At 39.6% G+C, this 7,487-nt stretch overlaps 1 non-coding gene across 1 annotated transcript; it reads left to right on the top strand.

Annotated features, from left to right (window-relative positions):
- Nucleotides 1-359: 359 nt before the first annotated feature.
- Trnas-cga (transfer RNA serine (anticodon CGA)) lies at nt 360-434 on the top strand. Its single transcript has one exon. It is a non-coding gene; the product is annotated as a tRNA-Ser (tRNA).
- The last annotated feature ends 7,053 nt before the right edge of the window (nt 435-7,487 follow it).

Below are 7,487 nucleotides of genomic sequence, written 5' to 3'. Positions count from 1 at the left end.
TGGAAGGTAGGAGACGAGATACTGGCAGAAGTGAAGATGTGAGACCGGCCGTTAGTCGTGCTTCGGTAGCTCAGATGCTAGAGCGCTTGCCCGCGAAAGGCAAAGGTCCCGAGTTCGAGTCTCGGTCGAGCACACAATTTTAATCTGCCAGGAAGTTTCATATCAGCGCACACTCCGCTGCAGAGTGAAAATCTCATTCTGGAAACATCCCCCAGGCTGTGGCTAAGCCATGTCTCCGCAATATCCTTTCTTTCAGGAGTGCTAGTTCTGCAAGGTTCGCAGGAGAGCTTCTGTAAAGTTTGGAAGGTAGGAGACGAGATACTGGCAGAAGTGAAGCTGTGAGACCGGCCGTGAGTCGTGCTTCGGTAGCTCAGATGGTAGAGCGCTTGCCCGCGAAAGGCAAAGGTCCCGAGTTCGAGTCTCGGCCGGGGTCACAGTTTTAATCTGCCAGGAAGTTTCATATCAGCGCACACTCCGCTGCAGAGTGAAAATCTCATTCTGGAGTCTTCATATTCTCACAGCTGTGCTAAAGGAAACAACAGGCGTAAAACCAGAACAAGAACAAAAGTAGAACAATACTACGAACCTTGTAAATAGAAAGCAAACTATTTTTACGTCAAATAAAATCAGAAAGTGCCTTAGCTGTTTGTAACTTCTGTATAAAGTGACTAATACGTAAAACAAAATGGTATGCACATATTGTTGTTTTTATTGTGTTCTTCAGTCCGAAGACTGGTTTGATGCACTCTCCATGCTACTTTATCCTGTGCAAGCCTCTTTAGCTTCGAATGACTACTACAACCTACACCCTTCTGAACCTGCTTACTGTATTCTTTTCCTTGTCTCCCTCTACGATTTTTACCCACAACACTTCCCTTAAATACTAAATTGGTGATCCCTTGATGTCTCAGAAAGTGGCCTATTAACCGATCCCATCCTTTAGTCAAGTTGTGCCAAAAATTTCTTGTCTCTCCCATTCTGCTCAGCACGTCCTCATTAGTTACGTGACCTTCCCATCGAAATTTCAGCATTCTTCTAAACTGTTTATCGCCCATGTTACACTTCTACACAAGAAAATACTTCCTAACATTTAAATCTATATTCGATGATAATGAATTTTTCTTCTTCAGAAACGCTTTTCTTGCCAGTTCCAGTCTACATTTTATGTCCACTTTACTTCGGCCATCATCAGGTGTTTTGCTGACCAAATAGCAAAGCTCATCTACTACTTTTAGTGTCTCGTTTCCTAATCAATCCCATTCAAGTTCTCCTGATTTACTTCTGCCACATTCCATTACCTTTGTTTTCCTTTTGTTGATATTCATCTGGAATCCTCCTTTCAAGACGCTGCCCATTCCGTTCAACTGCTCTTCCAAATCTGTATCTAACAGGATTACAACGTCATCGGTAAACCTCAAAGCTTTTATCACTTCTCCTTGAACTGTAGCTCCAACATAAAATTTTTCTTTGGTTTCCGTTACTGCTTGCTCAGTGTACAGATTGAATAACACCGGAGGCCGGCTACAACCTGATTAAATTCCTGCTTACTTTCAATGACCGTTGATAAATCATCAACTAACCGTGGCTTATTTATTTCGTGCCTATGACGAACAACTCTTGTATGAAAATGGTCATTTATCTCGCTCGCTTCCTTCTCAGCTACTGTTTTCCTTTCGTGCCCCTCGACTTCTATAACTGCTGTCTGATTTCTGTACAAGTTGTAAATAACCTTCCCCTCCCTGTATTTTACTCCTTCTACATTCAGAACTTCAAAGAGAGTATTCTAGTCTTCATTGTCAAAAAATTTCTGCAAATGGTATTAATGTAGGTTTGTCTTACCTTAAGCTGTCTTCTGAGAGAAGTCGTAGGGTCAGTACTGCCTTGAGAGTTCCCACAATTCTTCGGAACCAAAATTTACCTTCCCCGACGACGACTTCGACCAGATTCTTCGTTCATCTGACCAACATAAATATTTATATATTTCTGGCCAATGGTGAAGCATCTCAAGAAATAAAGGCGAAACACCTACGGGATGATACAATTTGTTTAATTCAGTTGTATACAGACAGATTTAACGTGAAAATTATGAAATGATGAAAGATGTTCCATTAAGCACCTGATTAAATTCCTGCTTACTTTCAAAGACCGTTGTTAAATCATCAACTAACCGTGGCTTATTTATTTCGTGCCTATGACGAACAACTCTTGTATGAAAATGGTCATTTATCTCGTTCACTGCATTGTGGAAACTAAATATCAGTAATGACATTGAACAACCCTGTATTATTTATTTATTTTCTGTGTGATACTTATTTTTTCATTGGGCATGATTAGATGCTTCGGACCCCGTCTTAGACCTAACCAGACTTACTCAGTGTGTAAACATTACAGTTTTTTGGTACAGTAGCGATATAATTATCATGATAGTAATAATAATAATAATAATAATAATAATCATAATGACAATATGTGTAGTAATTTAAGAAATGTCCGAGTTACTAGCATTAAGTAATTTTCTTATTACCTACGTTCATGTCGAATATAAGAAGTCATCTCGTAACAGAAACGTATGACAACAGTGCAGAAGGCTTCAACGTGGAGAAGTTTCGCTATTTGCGCCACGTTAAAATACAGCACGGCAGTAAGTATTTGGCAGGAATAAAGCCTGGAATAATTTTTATTTAATATGAGGCGTAATTACTGTTCTTAATCTACCTTTCTTGTTTTGGCCTCGTCTAGCAATCCGTCAGCATTGGCTCTCATGAAAATAGTGGATTATCATTCTATTCCAATAGTTTACACCTCACCGTTTCTTACAATCATAAAATTCGTTGCATTCAGAAAAGGTATTATGCAAAAATGTAAGAGCTGTTGCTCTCTTCTGATCGTTGCATATATGAACTAAGGAAAACAGTTATTTTTTCATTGCACGTTATCAAAATCCTTCTCCAGATGTATGAAGGAAATGTAGCTGTCAACACGGTGATTCCTTGGTGTTGTTACAAACTTTTACGGATGATGGAGAAGGATAAATGTATCAGTTTGAAATAAGAGACCCTGGTGAGTCAAAAATTATAACTGAAAATCATTGTGATATCTCTTCCACTGCAAGTTCTTTGCTTTCTATGTTTTGGGAGGAGATAGTATGGACCAAAGAAGAAAAAATTTCCACTAAATACGCGTTGTAAATCGCGTGCCTTAAGAGCTATGAGCACTTGTTCTTCTTTGCCACTGCGAAATACATCTCTTCTACTTCACAACTGCTCATAGTTCTTGAACTTGCTCCATTATCCCTGAAAGCATGTAACGTTTTCTTATACTTGTGTTCTACTATTATGTCCAGGCTACAACTGTACCTCAAATATCTTTACTTCTAATTCCACACTTGCCTTACAACCTTTCCCTTCGACCCTTCGATTATATACCCACGTTTATTGTTCTTGATTTTTAGGAAGAGCAATACGTACATTATTTTCAATATGTTGCAGAACTGTGGTAGTTGCGTATATTTTGCTCACAAGCTTGTGACAGTTCTCGCTCCGCTCCTTGATCTGTCGACAGTAAGAGTTCCGCTGGTATTTAATCAGTGGCTGGACATTTTGTACCTACCTACAATCATCTCTCGCTTTTCTATATTTTCGGTACAGTTCATATCTGTTTCCGCTTTACACCTGATTAATAACTCCGACAACTTTCTCTATTCCGTTTGAACTGAATAAGTGCTAATAGGAATACGGTAGGAAGAAATCGATTTTGTAAATAAACTGACGGCTGTGTGTTATCAGGCTTCAGTGTCAGTCAGGTCACGTTGAGAGACTGATAATCATGGCTGTGACAAACGAGGAAGCTATGAAATTCTTTTTCATCAAAATTACGAACATTTGAGACTATCTTGGGAGCTGTTATTTAGAGAACTAAAATTTTTCTTTATAATATTTTTTTCCACTCTGGCCGTAGAAAAAAAATTAAAAGAGAACCACACGATTAGTCCCTGAAGGCCACGCGATAGTGGTTATCCCGTCATTCATCATCGGATACGGTATGGAGGAGCACGATATCAATACAACAAATTGTCGATTTTCCGTCCTTGGAGCCATCCATCACCTCTCGCGCAGGTAGCTCGGCAGCTGGCATCACGAGGCTGAGTGCACCCTCGTCCAGTCTCCCACCAGGAGCCGAACTCATGACCTCCGCACGTGGATTTGTCACGTTGACCACTAGGCTGCGGAGTCGTATATTCTGACTGTAGTTGAAATGTTTTACAAGAAAGAGAGAAATTAAACTAAATGCAAAAAAGACACAAGTAATCTTAATAGCCCATCAGAAATAAATAAGTTTAGATTACCGCAAACGGCTGCCTCCTATTCTGCTCGACGGTACTCCAATACCATATCAGAAAACAGTTAAGAACTTGGGTGTAACTTTGGATGAGCATCTCAACTGGGCGGAGAATACAGTCGCAGTGTGCCGGAAGACGTCTGCTTGTCTCTATGCTCTCAAAAAGTTTCGGAACATATTTCCACAGGACTTGAAACGCCAGCTCGTGCAAGCACTCGTTCTACCGAACCTCCACTACTGTGATGTAAGAAAACAAAAGACGGTTGGAACTAACCAAGAATGCCTGTGTGCATCACACCTGCAACATTCGCCGATATGATCATGTTAGTGCTTCATACTCCCAGCTAGGGTGGCTGCGGCCGGACAAATTGCGTGACTACCACACTCTATGTCTACTTCACCGCCTCCTCGTCGCGCAAGCACCCCAGTACCTTGCTTCAGAAATTAAGCACCTGTCATGCCAACGTAATCGAAACACGAGGTCACTATTATTTGGTATCCTAACTGTGCCCACTCACAAAACAAAAACTTTTGCAAACTGCTTCTCAGTTGCCGCTTCCGCCTCTGGAACAAACTGCCCCTTATCTTGCGAAAAATTCTATCCCCTGCTGCTTTTAAGGAGAAGTTGAAGCATTTCCTACTGTCATCCTCATAACGTTCTACACAAAATTAATGTACAAGGCCAGTCCTCTCCTCAGTCAAATAGCAAAGCTGGCGTCTGCTATATTGCTCCTTTCTCTTCTTCCTCTTCATCTATCTCTATCAGCTGACCAATCCTCGTTTCCTTTATATTTCCTTAATTATGTTTCATCATGTCTCTATTCATCTCCTCCATTCACCATCAGACTCCCTCATAATCCCTGCTGGTAGCACTCCTATCTAAAATCTGTCTCTTTCATAATGTCTAATTATAACAGTACTTATTATCTACGAATATAAACACTATATGTATGCATTTTTCCAAGTGTGCCTTTGTAATTGTTTATTTCACTTTTTGTACTAGATGTAGTTTAACATGCCTGCTAAAACATGAATGTAAAATAAGTAGAATGCCCTAATCTTGCCAGGTTAAATAAATAAATAAATAAATTTTATAAAATAAGTGAGCGAGTACTATCAAATATTAACTACATTAAGACAAAAACGATGTATAATCAATAAACTACCCGAAATCCGCTTTGCCGGTCCCAAGCCCTGGACCTTATCGTGTAAGTGATGAGGAAGGTGGAGGGGGCGAAATAACAACCTCGTGAAAATAACAGGGATCACCTGGTCCGGGTGATAACACCATGTGTGGGTTCCATATTTGGGTTGCAGTGAAGACTTCAACGATAATGAAGGCGGAAAGAATAGATCTTGGAACGATGCGCACTAGCGGAAAAAGCAACTCAAGGAAAAAATCAGACATGCAACAAGCGACGAAGGGGTCAGCGTCTGTTCACTAGAGTTGCGGCTGGAAACATTTTCCTCAAAGCTAACAACCCTGGATAGTATCTTCAGCAGTCAACAGTAGAGATACACTCTCTAAGAGATTTTATCCCAGGGATAATCATCCCATATCCAAGGAAATGAAAAGTAGGCTTTCGAATTCCGGGGGTCTATGACATTGTCCAAAGCATGAGTCGTAGCACTCTGAAACCTACTTTAAACAGCACAAAATGAAACACAGAAACTTTAATTATCCAGGCAGCTCTAATGCAACACAGTCGCAGTGTGCCGGAAGACGTCTGCTTGTCTCTATGCTCTCAAAAAGTTTCGGAACATATTTCCACAGGACTTGAAACGCCAGCTCGTGCAAGCACTCGTTCTACCGAACCTCCACTACTGTGATTTTAAAAACGCGTATGAATTCAATTGAGAGAAATACGCTGATCAACATTTTAAAGAAATTCGAACTCGACAATAAAACAACAAAATTAATTAAAGCAACTTTAATAATCTTCCTAAAGGAAAAAAAATATAATGATAACAGCACTGCAAGGAACAAGATTTACTGAGGGATATAGTTTCGATTCAGAAGGATTCACGATATTTAAGGGAAAACCAGGAAAAAGAGTCACGGAAAATGAACTCCAGTTTCGAACTTGTTTCATTGTAAACAAAAACATATTAAACTCAGTTATCGAATTTAAATCAATTAATGAAAGACTTTCCACACTAACATTTAAATCACAAAACAAAGTTTAATCTATTTTAAATACACATGCACCAGTAAATAAGAAAAACAGAGCACAGAAAGAGAAAAAGAAAATTTTCAGCAAACTGTGTCAAAAAACCTAGATCATCCAGCGTAAAACACAATATTACTGCTTGCAAAATTTAATGCGCAAATTAGCAAGGAGCTCTTACAAAACATTCGAAAATAGTTTAAAGAAGTATACAGCACCAAGTTTACAATTCATAGATCGAAAAACACGAAAGACTGCATATAATAACGTGGAGAACTTCAGAATACTTACGAACTATTCCAAAGAATTACACAAGTTCGATCCAACAAAAGAAGAATTTCATTTTGATACTGTAATCTAAATACAACGAGACTCTAAGTCACCAACAAGAGAGGAAATCAGAGAAATCATAAAATAACTTAAAAATATCAAAGCATTCTGGAGAATGCTGAATTGTGAAAGCACTCTTGTGACAACACTATTCTATGTCTAACGGAAATCATTAATGATGTTTGGGCAACAAATGGCTCACTATCAAAATGGATATAGGCATTAATAGATCCACTATACAAAAAAAAGGAAAGAAAACTGTTCCTAACAATTGCAGAGGGATCTCCCTCCTACAGTGGCGTATAACATCTTGTCTATGGCACTTTTAAAGGGAACTGAACGAATACTCGATTCCCAACTAGGAGAGTGTCAAGCAGGATTTAGGAAGGGAGGCCTTGTGCAGAACAAATACTGAATATAAAGAAAAGAATAGAAATGAGGAAAATCAGAAATCTGACATACATGATAACTCAACGTAAGCTTTCACGGCCGGTATTGTCTTCACTTAAAACTTTCGGGCTGATTGGTCGTGGTCGAAGTATAAAACTCTCCCCTGACGTTTCGTCTCCGACTGCGGGAGACATCCTCGGAGGTACAGCAGCGAACTGCCTCCGAGGATGTCTCCCGCAGTCGGAGACGAAACGTCAGGGG

This window comes from Schistocerca cancellata, chromosome 1 (genome assembly GCF_023864275.1).
Source record: "Schistocerca cancellata isolate TAMUIC-IGC-003103 chromosome 1, iqSchCanc2.1, whole genome shotgun sequence".
NCBI classification, from domain to species: Eukaryota; Metazoa; Arthropoda; class Insecta; order Orthoptera; family Acrididae; genus Schistocerca; species Schistocerca cancellata.
The sequence above is the reverse complement of the archived record's forward strand: the minus strand, read 5'-3'. Positions and strand labels throughout refer to the sequence as shown.